General features: G+C 40.9%; 1 protein-coding gene across 1 annotated transcript in view; it reads right to left on the bottom strand.

Moving 5' to 3' along the window:
* Nucleotides 1-22954, bottom strand: part of ADAMTS2 (ADAM metallopeptidase with thrombospondin type 1 motif 2) — a 445202-nt gene that overhangs the window by 276760 nt on the left and 145488 nt on the right.

Below are 22954 nucleotides of genomic sequence, written 5' to 3'. Positions count from 1 at the left end.
TCTATAAAAAAAACCAGAGAAGGAAACTGCAACCCCTCCCCCCCCCCCCCCGTATCTTTGCCAAGAAAACCCCACATGTGGTCATGAAGAAACAACATTTACCTCACCTTAGCCTTGGGCAATTCATTTCCTTTCACTGGGCTTCATTTTTGTCCATGAAATGAGAACTTTGGATCTCTGTGATTCCTTCTGGCTAAAACCTATCATTTAAAAGGATATTTCTTTTTCTTCTTGGATACCAATCCCATCCTTCATGCATAATAAGCCCATCACAGATATCTGCAAAATTGAATTCGATACCATTCCTGCCTGGGGCAGTGACAGTTATCCTCCATGTGCCCATGTGCTTTAACAGCAGCAGAGTATGAATTACAGGTATGGTTGATGAGATACCCACACTTTCCTTCCTTTTCAAAAATCGCACCTATTAAAGCAAATAACTTTTGATATTACTTAAAATAAAAATTTTAAATAAACACCAAAGTATAATTTGAAAGGTCTTTTTACTAATCTTTAACAGTTTATATGTTTAAACAATTTTCCTCACAACCCCGTAAGGTGTATATATATATATATATATATATAGTACAGGCATTATTTTCTCCATTTCACAGATGTGGGAACTAAGGCTCAGGAAAGTTAAGTGACTTGCACAGGGCCACCCAGATACTGTATTTCCCTATCTCAAGTAAGATATTTTAAACCAACCTTGATCCCAGGTGTGGACTCTGATTCAAGTGTTTCCGATTATGCCCTTTTCTCTTTCCTTACATCTAAAAGCATTTCTCAAATACCTGGTCTCAGTCATTGCTCTTGTTAAGCCCTGAGCCCAGCAAACTCTTCTGCCAAGTACTCACTGGTTCCATTCTCTGTCTCTATGGCCCATTCATCTGAAGCCGATGCAGGTCTATGTATGATCCACGGAAAGACTACAGTTTGCCTTAGCATAGCTGTTCTTGCCATTTCCTCTAGCTTCTTTGCTCTAATCTCTCCTTCCGCCTTTCATCCACATGACTGAGGAAGGAAAATCATTGTCCCAAGATTTAAAAAGCTCCCAATCTCTCGCTCTACTCAGAAGAAACTATTTTTTCATAGTTCTTCTCTATTGCCTCCACCATGATGATATGGTAGCCTTGGGTTCTTAAAATCTGGAGTGTAAACTTTGAAAAGTCCAAGGTTAGAAAGCCAACAAGTACAAGTTGGTAGAGACTGTGAATATGTTCGTTTCCAGTCCAGCTAAGTGTGGAGATGATCGTCACCATAAGGGTGGCCATTCATTGATGGATTTTTGTTTTCTGCTTTTTTGTTTGTTTGTTTTCAGGCAATTGAGGTTAAGTGACTTGCTCAGGGTCACACAGCTAGTAAGGGTCAAGTGTTCAGTCTAAGGGCAGATTTAGATTTGAATTCAGGTCCTCCTAACTTCAGGGCCAGTGCTCTATCCACTGCACCACCTAGCTGTCCCTCTGTTTTTGTTTTTTTGCAGGGGAAGCTAGAGACCTAATCTGTACCCATTATTACGCAATCAACCCGCAAGCCTCCGGGATGTCCTTGAAGCTGGGGATACGACACAAAGATGAAATGGTACCTTACTACAAGTAGCTTATACACTGTTCTTATTTTACAGATTAGGAAACTGAGGCCCAGAGGGGGCAATGACAAAGCCATCACTGACACTAACATCCCCTAACTCCAAATTCATGTGGGGGGGGGGGGCTTGTGCTTTTTTTTTTTTGGTTAAGTAACTTCAGCTTTCTCTAGGAAAAACTTTTGGATTGTCATTGAGCACTGCCTGCTCTATAGTTCACAGGCTCACAGAGTTAGACCTAGAAGGGAACTTAGAGGTCATTTAATCCCTTTATTTTACAGATGAGGAAACTGAGGCTCAGAGTAGGTAAGGGACTTGGCCATAGTCCCACAGGTAGGAAACTTGAAGAACTGGGATTCACACTCAGGCCTTCCTGATTCCAAGTTTAGCATTTATCTACTATCCCATGTTGCCTCACTTAGGTGATAAAGAATATGGTTGGCTGCCTGCAGAGTAGTGCCTAAGGCCCCATGGGATGTTTGTACCTTGGTAGGCTCCTCCTAAGTCCCGGAGCAGCCCTCAGCTTTTCAGGTTCAAGAACTCAATTTTATCATCTCATGGAGGGCAGAACAGGCTCCATGAAATTGAGTCTTACTGAGTAGAGACAGACTGATAAAGCAGATGCCAATTGATTCATTTACGCTGAGGAACAGAATTGCCAAATGAACTGAAATCCCTGTGCTTTTTCCCCATTAGGAAAGTTAACTTGGAAAATAGAATGGAGCTCTCAAGGAAGGTTGTTGAGCAGAGAGTGAGGGTTAATTAAGAGAACTGGATGATCTTCAGGGATGCTGTCGTCAGAGTCATAATATTCTGATGCCCCCTCATTAGCATGGTTACTATTTCTGCTGATGTCGATTGCAATCCTACCTTTCCTTATCCAGGGCAATTATTATGAATGAAAGAAGGAAAGGGCATTTATTAAGTGCTTACAATGCACCGAGCTAAGTGCTGGGGATGCAAGGAGGAACGTAAGGCAGTCTCTGCTCTCAAGGAATTCATATTCTATTTGGGGGAGAAAATATTTATAGGAGGGTTCAGCTGTAGGACAGATGGAAAAACCTGGACCCTAGCATATACCTACCTGCACACAGTACTCAGAGGTTTACAGGTCATAGTGGCAGGGCAGATGATAAGGCCCAGTGGTCTTCAAGGCTCAGTGAAAGGACAGAGTAAGACAGGTTGGTTCTTCATCTTACTAGAAGGAGTACATTAAGTGACTACCTGTTCATACAAGTGGTGTGAGCAGCCATGTCCACCCATGGGGAGGGGAGGGCTATAAGGGCCCACTCCATGATCACTGAGTGGGGGTAGGGGATAGGCCCAAGGGTTGGACTAGAGCAGGAGGTTTGGTTCTGTCTCATGGGGGTAAGGAAAAGAGAGATCACTACCTAGCTGGGAAGGGAAAAGAAAAGGAGAACATTGATAGGAAGGGCTCCATAAAACACCTGCTGCTGCTGGACCTATCAGTGCTTATCAAATGAGACAACATACATAAAGGACTTTGCAAACCTTAAAGCACTATATAAATGCTAGCCTTTGTTATTACTCTCATCAGCATCAGCATCAGCGTCGATGTCCGTAAACTCTCCATAGAGAATCCATTCAATATGCTAGAGGCTTTCTCCTAGTGCCTTTTCTACTTCATAGATATCATTGCAATTCTTGGACTCTCCACATATTATCTAATACTTTTACTTTGCGACTGACCCACCTCCTTTTCTGGTCACACATGCCCTTGATGTCATGCCTTTTACGGCACGCCATTTTTCATGTATGACTCATTGTTGATTATGTGCTCCAGCCTCCTTATGCCTACCACGTTGCCCTTTGGGTCACACATTATTGTAGCCCTTTGGAGACTGTGGCGTTCCATGAAGTGCAATGATACAGCATCATAGAGAAAATATTAGTATTAAAAACATGGATTTTTGTGGCAGGAAGGGGTTTGGGATTATTGAAAGTAATGAACAATTCCCCAAATGAAATCTAGCCTGCTCTCCTCCTCTTATTCAAATCTGGGCCACTGTTCATCTATATATAGTGCCTGTCCTTGCAAATATTGTTGTGTTTGTCCTTCGTTCTTGAAGAGGACCATGACATCAAGGAGATGATGACATGACTTGAAATTGAATTTAATTTGAGTGAGGGAGGGCTACGCAAGGTTACCAGCCTCACTTTCTCCTCAGGATGACTGGAGATGGCCCAGGATGCAATGGGAGACTCTGCTCCTGTTAAGCTAAGGTCTTTTCAGGTTCTCACTTTAAGTGAAGTAACATCCATCCAGTGAATAGGCCTCTTTAAGAAGTGAGCCAAGGGATGGCCCCTTTGATAAAAAAAAAAAAATCAAACTGGGAGGAGAAGACCCTCAGGGTTGCTGGCCAAAAGAGAAATAGTTACTATTTATGTTCACTGTGAACCAGGAGGGCCCAAAAAATAAGCATTAAGTGGTGCTTGGGCAGGGACCTATTGCTGTCCAATCTATGAGATTCCAGAGTGAATAGGGTTTAAATATTTATAGGCTAACTCAAGAGTTACCTGCCCAACCGCATGCCATAATCTAGACGACATGAACTCTTCATCTATAGTAACTCATGATTTTATAGTACATTTTGAGGTTTACAAGTCACAACAGCACGGTGAGGTAGGTAGTGCAGGTCTTATTATGACCATTTTACAGATGAGGAAACTGAGGGACATACCAGGTGAGTTACTTGGCCTGGATGACACACAACCAGGACTTTCATTTCTTCTGACTTTAAACCAGTGATTATCTTTCTACACCACGCCATCTCCAGCAAAGGAGTTCCTAGTCAGCATCCTTTGCCTGTAGCGCTACTGGAGACAGAGATACATGCGCCTTTTCCTAGCTGTATGAAGGCCAACCCCTCCTGTTCAGACGACATTCCGTTCAGGGTGTTATAGTTAATTAGGTCACAACTTCGCTATTTGATTACAGTTTACTCTCGTTGATGCACTTGGAAGCTCTGCAGCCCTTTCCTATCTACAAACTAACCCTTAGGAGATTGCCCCTGGCAGAGGACTAACTTGCTACTTTGGTTGGTTCTTATCCATTTCAATGTCAGAAAGCATTTCTGTCATTATCTCTTGATTCTTGAGGCGCCCCCTTTGGAGGGTGTAGTCCCCTGTGTGCGGGGTACTTAACCTGGGGTTTGTGAACTTGGCTTTTAAAAAATATTTTGACAACTAGATTCCAATGTAATCATTTTCTTTGTAATCCTCTGTATTTTATATTATGCATTAAATAAAACCATTATTCTGAGAAAACATGGATAGGCTTCATCAGACCGCCAAAGGGGTTCGTGAAACAAAACAGGTCCACTACAAATTTCCGTTATATAATCTCACCTGGGCCTTCTCTGTGAGAAGGCAATCTCTTTAGTTGATTCACTATTCCTCTCATGAAAGTAACTTTTCCAAACATTCTCATCTCTCCTTCAGCCTCCCATGGCTTTCTGAAAGACTGAAAATCTCCTCTCATGTTTCACTGAAAAAACGGAGGCCCTTTGGTCCCTTTCAACCCTTCTCTTTGCCAAGGCAAACCCTTCTATATGCACAAGAGATCTCATTCTATCCCTCTTCTCCAGCAGCCCTCTATCATCCCTACTCTCTCACTAATCTTCAGCCTCTCCCTGTCTGCTGGCCACTTCTCTCCTGCCTTCAAACATGTCCATGTCTCCGCTCTTCTCAGAAAACCCTCACGTGCTCTATCTTTTCAGGATACTAGAAATCCTCCCATAGCTCTCTTTCCTTTTTTGGTTAAACTCCTTGAGAAGATTGTCTACAATTGATGCCTCTACTTTCTTACCTCTCACTCTCTTCTTGATTCTCTGCAGTCAGGTTTCCAACCTCTTCATTCAACCAAAACTGCTCTTACCAATGATCTCTTAATTACCACAGCAAACGGTCTTTTCTCAGGCCTCATCCTTCTTGACCTCTCTGCTGCTTTTGACACCACTGACCAACCTTCTTCTCTTTGGTATTCTCTTCCCTCTAGGTTTTCTTGAGATTGGGCTTTACTAGTTCTCTTCTTATCTCTCTGACCATTCTTTCTCCAGCTCCTTTGCTCGATCTTCATCCAGGTCATACCCACTAAGTGTGAGTATTCCCCCCAAATTTTTCCTTAGACCTTTTCTTTTCTCCTTATATACTATTTCACTTGATCATCCCATCAACAACCATTGATTCAAATATCATCTCTATATTGATGATTTCCAGATCTAATTATCCAGCCCTCACCTCTTTCCTTTTTTTCAGAGATGACCTCACTTTTATTAAGATACATTAACATTTTAGCATAAGAAAGGGCTAAAGTGATCATAGATTCAGAGGTAGAAGTGACCTCTGAGGTGATCTAGAACAAAGCCATCATTTTGCAAATGAGGAAACTGAGGCACAGGGAAATTAAGGGATTTGAAACCAGGTCCATCACTTCAAATTCAGGGTTACTTCCTTTATACTAAACCCACATCTATCTTATGTCCCTACTTCTCAAACAACAAAGAGGCTATATACCTCCAATTCATTAATCAATCCATTGGTCAGAAATGATTAAGCAAAAATAAAAGTTTTTGTCCTCAAGGACCTTATGTCCAACAGAGGAGAAAACATGCAAATACAACAATATAGAAAATAAATGAGGTAATTTTGTTTTCCTCACCTCTTTCTTAACCTCCAATCTTTTGAACCAGATGTCCCAGAGACATCTTAGACTCAAGATATCCAAAACTGAACTCATCTTTCCCTCTAAAATCTAAATTCTCCCCTCTTACAAATTTTCCTATACTGTTATCATCTCCACTGTCACCCAGACTCAAAACACAGGTATCATCCTCAACTCCTCACTCTCTCTCACCCTGTCCCATAATCAGTTGCCAAGTCCTGTCAATTCCACCACACCCCCTTCTTTCCTCTGACACTGCCACCATCCAGGCACAGGCCCTCATGACCTCAGACTTGGACTATTTCAACAGACTGCTGGTTGGTCTTCCCACCTCAAGTCTCTCGTCATTCCAGGCCATCTTCCATTCAGCTGTCAAAGTGATCTTCCTCAAGGACAGATATGACTGTGTCATCCTCCTGCTTAATAGACTCTGCTGGCTCCCTACTACAGCTTATTCAAAGCCCTTCATCACCTCACCTAACTACCTTTCCAGGCTTCTTATATCTTACTCACCTGCACTACTCTGTGATCACATAACAATGGTCTCCTTTCTGCTCTTTACATAAGACACTCCATCACCGCATTTTCATTGGGCTGTCTCCCATGCCTGGAATCCTCTCCCTCTTCATCTCTATCTCCCGGCTTCCTTTAATTCCCAACTAAAGTCCCACCTTCTATTAAGAGCCTTTCCCACTCTCCCTTACTGCTAGTGCCTTCCTTCGGAGACTACCCTGTATATATCTTGATTGTATGTGACTGTTTTCAGGTTGTCTTCCTCCATTAGCTTATGAGTTCCTTCAGAGCAGGGAATGTCTTTCACCTCTCTTTGTATCCTCAGCACTTAGCACAATGCCTAGTACATAGCAGGAGCTTACGGAATGCTTTTTGACTTGACTCTTTAGATGAGAATGCTTCCCATGAAGAACTAGGCACATCAATTTATACTAAAATTTGCCTGGTCCTTTGAGGAAGTCTTAAATTCTAATCCTTCAATGTTCAAGAAGCAAACGTCATCAACTGTTCTTTGTGGTAAATCGTTCCAGTCAAGTCTGACTCCCCGTGATCCATTTGGGATTTTCTTAGCAGAGATATGAGAGTGGTTTGCTGCTTCCTTCTCCAGGTCATTTTACAGATGAAGAACTGAGGCAAACAGGACTTACCCAGGGTCACACAGCTCGTAAGTGTATGAGGTCAGATTTGAATTCAGGAAGAGAAGTCTTTCTGACTCCAGGCCCAGCACTCTGTGCACTGCTTCACCTAGCAGCCCCATTTAGGCCATAAAACGGTTGTCAACTTGTGCTCCAGGCAGGTTTGCACTCTTGGCTTCTTTCTGCCTTCTGAGTATTCATGATTTTGCCTCCTCTTTGGAGTCCCCTGTTCTATATAAGTGATTTCCACAAATACCACCCTTTTTCTGCCTTGACACTAGGTTTCATTCCTTTGTATGATATATTTGGTTAACGACCTTTCACTTTACTGACACCTTTATTTACAACATATATGTATGTATAAAACATATGCAAATATATATGTGTGTGTATATATATATATATGTGTATACACACACACACACACACACACACATATTCTATTTATCTGTGTGTGTATGTTATATGTGTATATTCCACTTACCTATCAGACAACTGGTGGCTCAGTGGATAGAGCACTAGGCCTGGAGTCTGGAAGACCTAAGTTCAAATCCTGCTTCAGATACTTCCTAGTGTGTAACCCTGGACAAGTCACTTAACTCTGATTGCCTGACACTCCACTGACCACAGCTCCGACTCACTCACCCATTATGAACTTCTGACACCCACTCAGCTCCCTATACTATGCAGCATCTAGAAAGGGAAAAAAAAAGGCTAAATATTTTGGCCCTTTGATGATGACCACCACCTACTGGTCACTGCCTAGAAGGACATGCTCATCACTGGTAGGGGAAGGCATAAATAAATAAGACATAGTATAGTCTCTACCTTCAAGAAACTCACAATCTAAGAGAGATCAGAAAAACATTTGAATGACCACGCTGCAAAGCAGAATATGGTGCAGTCCCAGTTCACACAAAGGAGTTATCACATCCAGTTAGAGAAGAGAGGAAACCAGGAAAGGCTTCATGAAAAGGATGGCATTTGAGGTGTCTCAAAGTACCAATAAGTGTACAACAGGTAGTAAAGGTGAGGAAATGCCCTCTCCCAGGATCAGGTGATTAAAGCAGGAAGATAAGGAGAGAGTGTTTACAGAATAGCAAGTCATCTAGTTTGGCCCAAGCTCTTGAAGGATACCGGCAAGGATGAGGCCAGATTGTTGAGAACTTCCAATGTCGAACTAAGGAGTCTGGACTTAATGCTGTAGGCCATGAGCAGCCACTCAAGATTTTAATGTAGAGGTTGGCCGAGTCAGAGCTGTGCTCGAGGGTTTGGGTCATTATGACCCAGTTTTGCTTAAACCTGGCAAAAGCCTCACATTTTTTACTACACACCATTCCCAAGTCGTGTTTGAGAAGAAATACCACTGCTTTCCATTTTTAGTTTAATGAATGTCACCAACATAAAATTAGACTGGGAATATGCAATATGTCCAATTTTAGATCTAAAATGGGCATGTGGAGAAAATTCAGATTTTTTTGTCCCCATGGGGAGAATGAATGAAATCCTCTTTAGTAGACACTTTGAAATTCCCTTAGGTGTCATGTTCTAGACAGCAGGGTGGGGTTGTGGAAAGAGTGCCAGAGTCAGAAAATGAGTTTAAATCCCACCTCTCACCTTTACTACTATGTATGCATGGGCAAGTCATTTAACCTCCCTAACCTTCATTTCCCTCATCTATAAGATGGGATATTTACACAATCTGTAGGCAGCTGATGGTATAGTAGATAGAACCTGGAACTCAGGGTCAGAAGATCTGAGCTCAAATCCTACCTCAGACACTTACTAGCTGTGTGGCCCTAAACAAGTTTCTTAACTCTTTGTGTCTCAGTTTCTTCATCTGTAAAATAAGGATAACATGAAATGAGTAAAATGGGGCATCTACCTCACAGAGTTGTTGTAAAGATTAAATGAGTTAACCTATGTAAAGTGCTCTGCATACCTGAAAGTGCCAGATAACTGCTAGCTATTATTATTATTATCTACTTCTAGCATTGCAAGGGCCAATGTGAGGAAAGCCCTTTGGTAACCTTAAATACTATATAGCAATATAATATTATCATCACCATCATCATTATCCATACAAACTGCCAAATACCACTATTAGCATAGCGCCTGGGACATAGCAGGCACCTAATTACAATTATCAAAGTGTCTTAAGAACTTTTCCACATAGGATCATTTTTCTTGCAGGGTAATATCTGCATTACTGACAATTCCATCAGCCAATGACACAGACGCAAGTTTTTTTTGCCTCTGAGGACAGCGGCATCTCCCATGGTGATGAAGAAAACCTACCAGGCATTTCCTGCCCTTACTAGCTTCCCCATCCGAGGAGCCTTCTGTCTATCAACATCCCTCCATCCTCTTCAGACCTTGTTCAATGTCACATCCCTCTAATGCTCAGTCTTGATGACCACCTCATAAGTAAAAATGAGACATATATTCACAGAGAGAGTATTCAGACTTCCAACTCTAAGCCTATCCTGTTAAGGTTCTTACCTCAACTAAGCCACTATCTAGAGGATACATTCATTGACTCAGTTTCCAGAGGAGTATGGGGATATTCACTCTACTGCTATCTGAATTACTACTTGTCTGCTCCTTTTTGTAATCAACAGCACTCCTTTATGAACTGGCTGGCCAGGTAATGAGTACAGCCTAAAACCATGCACCACTGGTACCCTGTTTCCCTGAACAGGAACCATAATTCCCCACAGATTGGGATCCTATGATGAAAGATGAAGGACAGCAAATAAAATTTACATATATATATATATGTATATATAGAGAGAGTATATATATAGAATATACATAATATTAAGAAGCTCTCATTTCTCCAGAGCTTTATGTATATGACGCTTTGCTCCCAACAAACATGTGTACAAATGTGATTAAAGAAGGCAGCATATAGAGAACAATTTGGAACTATGCCTAAAGAACTATAAAACTGGCCATACCCCTTGACCCAGAATTACCACTACTAGGTCTGTATCCCAAAGAGATCAAAGAAAAAGGAAAAGGACCTATATGTGCAAAAATATTTATAGCAGCTCTTTTTGTGTTGGTAAAGAATTAGAAATTGAGGGGATGCCCATCAGTTGGGGAATAGCTCGACAAACTGTGGTAATATGACTGTGATTCAGTGCTACTGTGCTATAAGAAATGATGAGCAAGATGGTTTCAGAAAAACGTGGTGAGACCTATATGAACTGGTGCAAAGTGAAGTGAGCAGAACCAGGAGACCACTGTATACACTGTAACAGCAATATTGTAACAATGATCAATTGTGAATGACTTAGCTACTCTGATTAATACAATAATCCAAGACAGTTCTAAAGGATTTGTGATGAAAAATGCTATTCACATCCAGAGACAGAACTGATGAACTCTGAGTGTAGATTGATGCATACATACATTTTTCACTTTATTTTTCTTGCTGATTTTTTTGGTAACATGGCTAATATGGAAATATGCTTTGCAGACTTCATATATATAATTGATGTCATATTGCTTGTCTTCTCAATGAGTGGGGCAGAAACTGGAGGGAGGGAAAGAATCTGAAACTGAACTTTTTAAAAAAATGAATGCTAAAATACAGAAAAGATAGCATATTAGAAAGTACATTGGAATTGGTGTCAGGAGACTGGGTTCAAATTCATTTTACAGATAAGGAAATTGAGGCTCAGAGAGAGGACGTGACAAATACTGTTTTATTTTTGCCTTTGTATACCCAGCAATATATCTGCTGCACACAGTGTTCCAAGGACACACAGCTAGTAAGGAGAAAATAAGATTTGAACTTCGATCTTTCTCAGTCCAAATCCACTGCTCTTTCTACTATATCATGAGGCTGACCTTAATAGTTAGATTATCCTAAACCAGTCAATTAATGTCTCAGAGGAACTGCTTAGAGCAAAATGTAAAACGGGCATGATATTTGCACTAACTTCTTCATAGGTTTAATGAAGGTAGGGCTTTGTAAACCGTTAAATCCTACAGGTACAGGAGCTCTTATTCAATATGAGCTCGTAGTGTTATTTCCACCATGCAAATATCAAAATTGAGGTTCAAAAAAATTAAGTGACTTGTCCAGCGTCCTAGGACCATGGGACAATAGGATCATAGGTTCAGAGCTGGAAGGGATGACCTCATCTAGCTCTGCTCCATCATTTTACAGATGAGGAAACTGAGACCCAGGAAAGTTTACATATTACTTTTTGACCACCTCACTCCCTTTTTTGAGAACACCCTCAGAGTATAGTCTTAATAATGGGATTACTTTTCAAATGTATGATTTTTTTCTTAAGTTTTACTGTGTACAATCAGATAACGTTCAAAAAGGCTCATTTTAAATTGCTTTTTTGACATCTTTGAAGAGTTTTGGGTAAAGTTCCTAAGCATAGGTTTGACCATGTCACTAACCTTCTCAAAAACGTCCTGCCGCCTCTAGGATCAAATGCCAACTTTTCTGCTTGACATTTAAAATCCTTCGAATTCTAGGTCCAGCCTGCCTTTCTAGACTTAACAAGCATAACCACCCTTCACACACCATGCAATCCAGCTAAACAGGCAAATTTGCTATTCCTCATACAGGCCATTTCATCTCCTCCCCATGCCCTTGGACTACCTAACCCTATGAACAGCATACACTTCCTCTTCTTCTCTGCCTCTTAGAATTCCTTCCAAATCCATTCAGGCCCACCTCTGATACTCATCCCTAGTGGTTATTGTCTTCCCTGCCCCCCCATTGCCTTTATTTACAACATAGGTGTGTATATATATACATATACATACATATATGTGTGTGTGTGTGTGTGTGTGTGTGTGTGTGTGTGTGTGTGTGTGTATTCTATTTACCTATGGGACAGCTGGTGGCTCAGTGGATAAAGCACTGGGGCCTGGAATCTGGACAACCTAAGTTCAAATCCAGCTTCTGACACTTCCGACCTGTGTAACCCTGGGCCAGTCACCTAACCTCTGATTGCCTGACAAAATGGATCCCCTGGAGAAGGAAATGGCAAACCACTCTAGTATCTTTGCCAAGAAAACCCCAAACGGGGTCACAAAGGGTCAGACAATTTACCTACACGAGTATACACTAGTTTGTCCTCAACAGAATGTAAACCCATTGAGGACAAATACTGTTTATTTTTGCCTCTGTATACCCAGCAATATATCTGCTGCACACAGTAAACACTTAATAGATGCTTCTTGGTTGCTTATACACCAAAGTTATTACGATTTTTATTTCTGTGATTATTAGTGATGGTGGACACTGTTTAAGTGGCTGTTTAATACTTTGTTTCCCATTTTATAATTATCTCATATCCTTTGACCTTGATTTAATCACTGGGGATTGAATTTGGCTTTTGAGTACTTTTTATCAGGTTTTTATGAATTAGGTGATACCAGCAGCAAGCATCAAAGTCAGAACTGGAGCCCAGGCCTTCTAACTCCAAGCCTTCTTTTCCCTATGCTCTCCTAACCTCTGCCTTCACATAAATCACCAGGGGCAAAAAAAAAAGGATTTTTGTTTTTGTAAAAGGGTAGATGTACGTGCCTTTTTTTCGATGTTATTCTACAATGTGAGTATACCAGTTAGTCAAGGAATATTGACTGATTACAGGGCAGTGAACCTGGTCTATTAGGGCAGCCTCACACCAGGGCTGAGGCAACAGACAGTCTAGTTAGGAGTTAAGTTACACAGACCCACTTTTACTCTTACAGCTCTCAAACTTACATCCCGAGCACTGGGCCTGTTTGCATCATCTACCTTGGAGCTTTCTTATCTCCTTCAGAGACTATTAGGAGCTCAGAGCTGTGCCTTTCTGATATAGCATCTGTCTAGACTTGTCATCACCATCCCCAAGTGCTAGAATCAGCACTAGGACCAGTACACATTCAAAACCCACCAGCTGGATGTACAACCTCAATTATCACTCTCCCCACACTCCCACAAACCAAGATTCACCCAAGGAATGGACTCAAATCTCGAGGGATCTACAATCACAGAACTTCATAAAGCTGTCAGGAATCTAAACCCTCCACCCCTCAAGGTGTTTGAAGATCCATACTTGGAGACAAATCTCTCACAAAATTATCATACTTAGTTTCTACAGAATCATTACTCTCTAATCTGTCTCTGTATCTCTGTCTCTGTCTTTCTGTTTCTCTCTGTCTCTCTCTGTGTTTCTCCCTTTCTCTGTCTCTGTATCTCTCTCTCTGCCTCTCTGCCTGTCTATCTCTGTCTCTGTCTCTCTCATTATCTCCATTTTACAACAGAGGTAACGGGGCAGACAGAGGTAAGTGACTTGCTCAAGGTTACACAACTAAGAAGTATCTTGAGGTGGGATTTGAACTCAGGTCTTCCTGACTCCAACACTCTCACCACTGAGCCACCAGCTGCCTCTGTAAAATAAGAGCAGCACTAGCTTGCTCCCTATTGCCCAGTGAATTAAGTCCAAGTGCTTTTGCCAGGCATTCAAGTTCTTCCACAGTCTTTTGCCAACCTACATTTACAACCTTATGTAACTCCCCTCCATATACACTATGCTCCAGCCAAACCAGACGGCTGGCCTCTGACCAGACTCTGCCTTTCCTAGTGCTATGCTATTTCTCACACCATTCTCTAAGCCCTCCCCATCAGCCCACATTAGTGGTGCACACCTATAACTCTTGCTATTGAAAGAAGCTGAGGCTAGCAGATTACTTGAGATAAGAATTCTGAGCTTCAGAAGGGCTAAAGCCAATTGAGTGTCCCTGCCAAGTCAAGGAAGGAACCCCCAGGAATGGAGGGCCTCCAGGCTGCCTATGGAGGAGTGAACCAGCCCAGGCTGGAGAAATGGAACCAGATGAAGCTTTCTATACTGTGGGATCAGGCCTGTGAGTAGCTACTGCACCTCCATCCTGGGAGAGAGAGAGGAAGACCAGGGCTCAAAAAATAAACAAAAACCTACCTCCTCCTCCTCTCTTTGCCTACTATATCCCTACCTTACCTTTATTGTGCCTTTTGCACTCCTTCACCTCCTCCCATTGATAATGACTTTCCCCCTCAGACCTCACATAGTATTGCGAATCTCTCTAAAAATCAACTAGCAAGAATTTATTATATTGTTCAGTAGTTTCAATCCTGTCTCATTTTTTGTGACCCCATTTGGGGTTTTCTTGGCAACAATACTGGAGTGATTCACCATTTCCTTCTCTGGCTCATTTTACAGATGAGGAAACTGAGGCAAACAGGGATAAGTGACTTACCCAGTGTCACACAACTAGTAAGTATCTGAGGCCACATTTGAACTCAGGAAGATAATCTTCCTTACTCTAGGCAGGGCACTCTATCCATTGCAGGTACTGTACTAGATGCAGGGTGTACAAAGACAAAAATGAAAATCTTTGCCCTCAAGGAATTTATATTCAATCAGAGGAATATTTATCATGTATATTTTGTATATAATTGTGTGTTTGTATTTTAAACTATAAACTCCATAAGGGCAGGGATCATATCTTACCTAAACTGTATCTTTCCTACCTCCACTGCACCTCTACATTGATCAGAGTGCTTTGCACCTAATAGGTATTTAATTGAATTAATGAATTAATGTGAGTCAAGTAGCCTGTAGCCAGACCAGGGCTCACCTTCCTTCCTTTCTCATTCCCTGCTACCATATACAATGGGAACTGCTGGTGAGAAACAAGAAAGACATTCTCCTATAGGAAGTGCCTCCCCTTGGGAATGCTGCCCACCCCATGGGACCTGAACTGAAGGCTGGTGTTGACTGACTCTTTCCACTTACTCACTCACTCACTGGTTTGGTTAAAGCCATGAAGAAATACTGGAATTGTCATGTGTATTAATCTATCCCTCCAGTTCTTCCCACATTTGTCTTCCTAAATGTTTCCTATTTCTTAAAGGAGCTTAAGTACGAGAAGAATGTGCAGTAATCCCACAATGTTTACAATAAACATTGAGTGGTTTGGGGCTTGGGTTTTTTGTTTTTTCCCATACAGCTGGAATGATGTTGCCGTCTCTCTAGTTAGTCTAACATGCCCCCTCTTGACCCTTGGGGAAAAATCATTCCATAGCTTTGGCCAAATACGCTTCTATTATGTGAAGAATAATACTGCCAGGGATTTTAGTAATTTCATAAATAATGATAGTAATGATAATAATAGCTATTATTCCTACAGTACATTAAGACTTAAAAAGTGTTTTACAAATATTATCTCCTTTGATTCTCCCAATAACCCCAGAAGGTTGATGCTATTCAATCCCCATTTTACAGCTGAGGAAACTGAAATAGAAGTTAATTGACTTGCCCAGGATCACAGAGCTCAGAAGTGTCTGAGGCGGGATTTGAATTCAGGTCTTCCTGATTTCTGGCCCAATACTCTATCCACTACACCACCCAGACATCTCTATAGCATTTTAAGGCTAACCAAGTACTTTCCTCGCCACAACCCTGTGAAGTAGATAGTAGAGTTATTATTCTTCCCATTTTCATAGATGGGAAAACTGAGACTTATAAAGGCACCGGGTTTTTCCATTGCCACAAGGCTAAGTGTCAAAGTGGGATTTTAGCCCAGGTCTCTTTAACTCTACATTTAGACTGGTAGCACTATTACCTCTCAGGCCCTTTTTAAAGAAACCAGGAGCACCTGAGGGCACTTACTAATCTTACTAAGAAGATCCTTGCATGCTAATGGAGAGGACATGTCCTATCATCTGTGAATGTGCTAACCACACTCCTAGAAAACCTACCTGTTTGGACTACGAAGCCCCATACTAGGCACCACCACTGCAGCTGAGACTGTGAGATGTGTCCTGTTTTCTTGATTTGTTTACCTGTGGCCTCTGAACACATTACGATGAGGACATGTACAGCGGAGGCCTGCACAGACCTCCCACCGACGTCACTCCAGGCCTGGTTGTGATGTCCAAAAGAAAATAAAGTTACATCCAGGGCTGGAGTGACATCAGGTTTACAGATTGACGACAAACATGAGACACCACCCTCCGAAGATGATTGGCATGTAGGCCCAAGGCCCTGTCCCCTGGGGAATAAATAACTCTGGCTCCAGAGCCTTCTCCTGGGAAGTTCACCATGACCCTGACTTGCAGGCCTGTTCCAGGAACAGCAGTAGCAGGTAGCAGCCTTGCACAGAGGGGGTTGTTCATATCCTCGGCAGAGAGACTAAAGGAATCACAGACCCAGCTTCAAGGAGCCTTAGAAATCATCTTGTCCCAACCCTTCCTTTTACAGATGCAGAAACTGAGACCCAGGATGGGGAAGTGACTTGCCTAAAGTCACTGAGCATGGTAGTGCTGTGAGCAAGGACTCCTGACTCTTGCCCACACCAGTACTTACTGTCTAAACCATTTATTTAGCAATTACTCCTGCTGTTAGCAATTCCCAGGTCACCACTCTGATGCCTCTCATTCCGACTCCACTGCAGCCCCTCACACTGACCCCTGTGCTCTTCAGGTCACTCTGTGGGCCTCTTGCAGGCAAACTTGACAAGGATCAGAGAAGGGGCCACGGTAAGAAGAGCCATTCTGAAATTAAGGCAAGGAGAAGACCTTGGAATGACACTAACTTCTCGATTCTGTCCAACAGAATAGTGGGGCTGAAATTTATTTTAAATAAAATTCTGCTGAACTTTATCTTAAAACTGTTAGAACCAATCTTTTTAGTGACTTCTCTAGGAAAGTTTTCTGTGGTTTAGACCCCATGTGCCCCATGTGAAAAATCCTGAGAATGACAGTTCTTTAAGAGCAGAGAGACCTCATGGGCGAACCCATTCAAGAATGGAATTCCCTCTACAACATTCCACACAAGTGGTCCTCCATCTTTTGCTGGAAGACTTTCGGTGACTTGTAGAAGCAGTTCAATCCTCTTTGCAACTACTCTCATCTTTAGGAAGCTTTTATATTAAGCTGAAATCTGCCATTGTACATCTTCCATCCACTGCTTCCAATATTTCCCCCTTAGGCCAAGTGGAACAAGTCTAATTGACCTTCTCACAACAACAGTACCTATATCTGAAGATGGTAATGATGTCATTCTCATCACCTCCAACCCCCAAGTCTTCTCTTCTTCAGGGTCCCAATTCCTTTAAGAGATCCTTGTATTATTGCACGACCTAAAATCTCCTTACTATCCTCATCATCCTCCTCTGATTGCCCTTGGGTCCATCCTAAAAACAGAAGTCAAATGCCAGATAAAGTCTGAGGATCTGACCAGGACATAAGAAAGATCAATAGTCAGGTCTGGCTGGAATACATATGGAATGCATAGGAAAATGAAGGCAAACAAGGCTGAAATGTAAGTCGGAGAGAAATTGTGAGGACTTGGGATGCGGGGATAGAGTCCGGACTCTGTGTGGGAGTTAAGAGATGATTATAACAGGTCTCTGCAAAGAAACATGCTCAGCTGCAATAAATGATTCAGCCCAGGATTATACACACAGCCAGGTGATGGGATTGGGCACTAGCAACCGGAGATATCTGGAAGGACTTCATAAAGAAAGTGGCACACGAGCTGAGTCTGAGGAACCTATGGATTCTATGAGGTGGAGGTGAGGAGTGCATACATTCTGGGCACGGCGGACAAAGGTACTGAGAGCAGAAATGAAGTGATTTTTTTTTTATGAGGAACATTAAGAATGGCAGTTTAACTGAATTGTAAAGTATATAAAGGGAAGTAATTTATAATAAGTTGGAAAGTTAGATTGGGGCCAGGTTATGAAAGGCTTTAAGTGCCAAATATAACAATTTATACTAGATCCAAGAGGTACTAAGGAGCCTGGAGAGTTTACTCTGTAGCTGTTTTCTCATCTGTATAATGAGCAAGTTACACTAGACGAAGACACTTCCAACTGTCACTATTGTGACTAGTGCAGACCACTTGACCAGATGGAGGGCGTGGGTAATGCTTTCCCAATGCTTAGTGACATTTGACAGGGTTCTCTCCTCTGCCATGTCATTTTAATTCAATAAACATGTATTTAGTATGTATGGCACAGCATTAGGTTCTAAGAAAGAAAAATGAATAGACAGTTTTGTTCTCAAGTATCTTATCATCTATAATACTTACCTAGGACTATAATATAAAAGAGAATGTTAAAGGACATGAGAAGTACTAAAAAGGGCTGGGGGTGGTTCATAGGAGGCAGAATATGTTTCTTGCTGGTGGCCCATGCAGCCTTCATTAAGAAAGTGACATCTGGGGTAGCTAGATGGTACAGTGGATAGAACACTGGCCCCAGAGTCAGGAGGACCTAAGTTTACAACCAGCCTCAGACACTTACTAGCTGTGTGACTTGGGCAAGTCACTTAACCCCAACAAAAAAAGTGACATCTGAGTTTGGAAAACAAATAAAATTTTAAATGGCAGAGAAGCAGGGAAAGGCGTTCCAGGACCTGGGAAGGGGATAAGCAAGCATACAGAGGTAGGAAGATAAGGAGACATATTCAGAGAATGGCAAATTAAGTGATTTGACTAGATCATGGGAGAATAGTGGGAGATAACTCTGAAAAATTAGGTTAAAGCTGGATTACTGAATGTCAAGCTATCAACTATGTGGGCTTTAAGTGCAGTAAGTAATGGAGATCCACTGAAGACTGAAGTCAATGATGAGGAAAGAATTGTACATTACGCAAATCAAATGAAGTCCAAAGTACTTAGCCTGGCATTTTGAGGTCCTTTGTGATCTGGTTCCACCTACTTTTCCAGCCTATACACATGAAACTGCTCTTTATTTTTTCCAATTTTTAAAACACTTTTATTTGAACTTTTGAGGTCCATATTCTATCCCTCCATCTCTTTCCCCCCACTCCCCCACCCTGAGATAGTAAGCAATCAGATACCTGCTACCTGGCTGAGGATGGATTTGAGGAGGAAGAGACTGAAGACAGTATAGAGAGAGGCTATATCAGAACAGTAGCAACTGAGGAGGCAGCTAGGTGGCTCAGTGGATAGAGCATTGGCCCTGGAGTCAGGAGGACTTGAGTTCAAATCCAACCTCAGACATATAACACTCACTAGCTGTGTGACTCTGGGAAAGTTACTTAACCCCAATTGCCTTACGAAAAAAACAAAACAAAACAAAAAAGAGTACCAAGTGAAATAGAAAGGAGGGAATGGATTTGAGAAACACTGAGAAGGTAGAGTTTGGTAGGACATGAGGACTGATAGGAGGGGAAGGGATGGGTGTAGAAGTCAAGAATGACTCTGGGTCTGGATGACTGAGATCCATAGTACCACCAATTTAGGGAGTGGAAAGGAGGAAGTGGAGGCAGAACAAATTTTGGAGGTGAGATGATTTCAGTTTTTCCTACAGAATGTTGAAGTTGAGTCACCAGTGGGATATCCGGGTAGCAATGTCCCGTAAGTAGCTTAAAATGCAAGACTGTGCCTCTGGGAAGAGCTCAGGGTTAGTAATATAGATTGGGAAATCATTTACTTAAGAAGATGGCTAAAGCATGGATGAGGATGAGAGCGCCTTAGTCGATGTTATTAATGAGTGGGATAAAAATACAAGAAGACATGATACAAAATAGGAGGAATATCTTACAGAATCAGAATTCAAAAAGATCTCAAAAGCTGGAAAGAAAATACAAAACAAGATGAAACTTAATAATAATAACGGTAAAGTCCTGCATTTTTGTTTTTAAAAAGCAAGTTTCAAAGCCTTTGACCTATTGAAAACACTAGAGAGCATAGGAATAAATGGAGCTTACCTGAAAATGATAAATAACATTTATCTAAAACAATCAGCAAGCATTACCTGTAGTCTGGATAAGCCAAGAGCCTTCCCAATACAATCAGGAGTGAATCAGAGATGCCCATTATCACCTCGATTATTTAATATTGTACTAGAAATGTTAGTTATAGCAGTAAGAGAAGAAAAAGAATTAGAATAGGCAATGCGGAAACAAAACTATCACTCTTTGCAAATGATATGATATTATACTTGGAAAATCCTAGAGAATCAACTAAAAAAACCACTTGAAAATTATTAACAACTTTAGCAAAGTTGCAGGATACAAAATAAACCCACATAAATCATCAGCATCTCTATATATTGCATATATATGTGTGTATGTATGTATGTATGTATGTATGTATGTATTACTGCTTTAGCGGAAAGAGATAGAGAAATTTCATTTAAAATAGCTGTAGACAATATAAAATACTCGGGAGTCTACCTACCAAGACAAACCCAGGAACTACATGAACACAACTATAAAACACTTTTCTCGCAAATAAAGTCAAATCTAAACAATTACAAAAATATTAAATGCTCATAGCTAGGCCAGGCCAATATAATAACAATGACAATACTATCTAAATCAATCTATTTATTCAGTGCCTAACAATCAAACCAGCAAAAAATTATTTTATAGAGCTAGAAAAAATTCATCTGGAAAAACAAAAGCGAAGGATATCAAGGCAATCAATGAAAAAAAAATACGAAAGAAGGTGGTCTAGTCATACTAGATCTCAAACTGTATTATAAAGCAATAATTATCAAAACAATCTGGTACTGGCTAAGAAATAGAGCAGTGGATCAGTGGGATAGATTAGATACCAATTACATTATAGTAAATGACCATAGTAACCCACTACATGATAAGCCCAAAGATCCAAGCTTTTGGAATAAAAATTCATTATTTGACAAAAATTACTGGGAAAACTGGAAAACAGGATGGCAGAGACTAGGTACAGATTGACATATCACACCATATACCAAGATAAGGTGAAAATGGTAGAAGATTTACACCTAAAGGGTGATATCATAACCAAATTAAGAGAACATAGAATGGTTTAATCTGTCAGATTTATGGATAAGGGAAGAATTTAGGACCAAAAAAGATATAGATAGTTTGCACAAACAAAACTAATGCAACCACAATTATAAGGAAAACAGAAAACTGGGGGGAACATTTTTGCAACAAGTATCTCTGATAAAGGCCTCATTTCTCAAATATGTAGAGAACTGAGTCAAATTTATAAAAATGCAAGTGATTCCCCAATTGATAAATGGTCAAAGGATATGAAAAGGCAGTTTTCAGATGAAGAAATCAAAGCTATCTATAGTCATATGAAAAATTGCTATAAATCACTATTGATTAGAGAAATGCAAATTAAAACAACTCTGAAGTACCACCTCACACCTATCAGAGTGGCTTATATGACAAAAAAGGAAAATGTTGGATGTTGGAGGGGATGTGGGAAACTGGGACACTAACACGCTGTTGGTGGAGTTGTGAACTAATCCAACCTTCCTGGAGAGCAATTTGGAACTATGCCCAAATGGCTATAAAACTGTGTATACCCTGTGATCCAGAAATAACACGGATACATCTATATCCCAAAGACATCCGAAAAAAGGAAAGGTATCTATTTGTCCAAAAATATTTACAGTAGCTCTTTTGGTGGTGGCTAAGAATTGGAAATCAAAAGGATGCCCATCAATTGGAGAATGGCTAAACATGCTGTGGTATATTATTGTAATGGAATATTATTGTGCTATAAGAAATGACAAGCAGGACGATTTCAGAAAAACCCAGAAAAACTTACATGAACTGATGCATAGTGAAGTGAACAGAACCAGGAGAACACTGGGTACGATAACAGCAATATTGTTCAATGAAGAATGTGAATGACTTAACTATTCTTAGGCATACAGTGATCCAAGATAATCCCAAAGGACTAACAATAAAGCATGCTATCTGCCTCCAGAGAAATAACTGATATTGACTGAATTCAGATAGAAGCACGCTATTTTTCACTTTCTTTCTTTTTTTTCTTTTATTTGAGTCTTCTTGTACAAGATGACTAATATGGAAATGTTTTATATAATTGCACATGTATAATCTATATCTGACTGCTTACTATCTCAGGGCAGGGGAGGGGAAGGAAAGGGATAAAGGGATAAAATACGGAACTCAACAGTTTAAATAAAAAAGTTTTTTAAATTTGAAAAAAATAAAGAGCAGTTTCATGCAGGAAAAGTAGGTAGAACCAGATCACAAAGGACCTCAAAATGCCAGGCTAAGTACTTTGGACTTTATTTGGTAGTCGATAGAGTATTTCTGATGATTTTGAGCACCTTTTTATTTGAATGATACATTTTAAAATTTCAATTGCAACTTCATTGTATCCCATATACTAGGAGATTTTCTAAATTATGAAGCTAAGAAAGGCACTGAGCTCATTGGGGGATTTTCCTTGGCTAAAAAATTTCATGGAATAAAACTTAGTCACTGCATCCCAGGCTTTCAATGTTCTTCCACTCCGATCTTCAGGAGCTCTGAATGTCTCATCCCAAAGCAGGTAACATTTTTACAAGCCATAAAGATAAAGGAAAAATGACTACAGAGATCACATAGGCCATACTTCTGAAGTCTAGTCATCAAATCCCTGTGCTTCTATTTACGGGCAAACCCATGGCACTAAAACACATGGGGAATGCCTGCCCCTTCCCCAAGCCACCTCTACTATAGGGCATATGATCACAAAAATGGCCAAT

The sequence above is a fragment of the Phascolarctos cinereus genome, unplaced genomic scaffold, assembly GCF_003287225.1.
Source record: "Phascolarctos cinereus isolate Bilbo 61053 unplaced genomic scaffold, phaCin_HiC Scaffold_2;HRSCAF=192, whole genome shotgun sequence".
Lineage (NCBI taxonomy): Eukaryota > Metazoa > Chordata > Mammalia > Diprotodontia > Phascolarctidae > Phascolarctos > Phascolarctos cinereus.
Note: the sequence above shows the minus strand (reverse complement) of the source record. Positions and strands in the feature narration are given on the sequence as shown.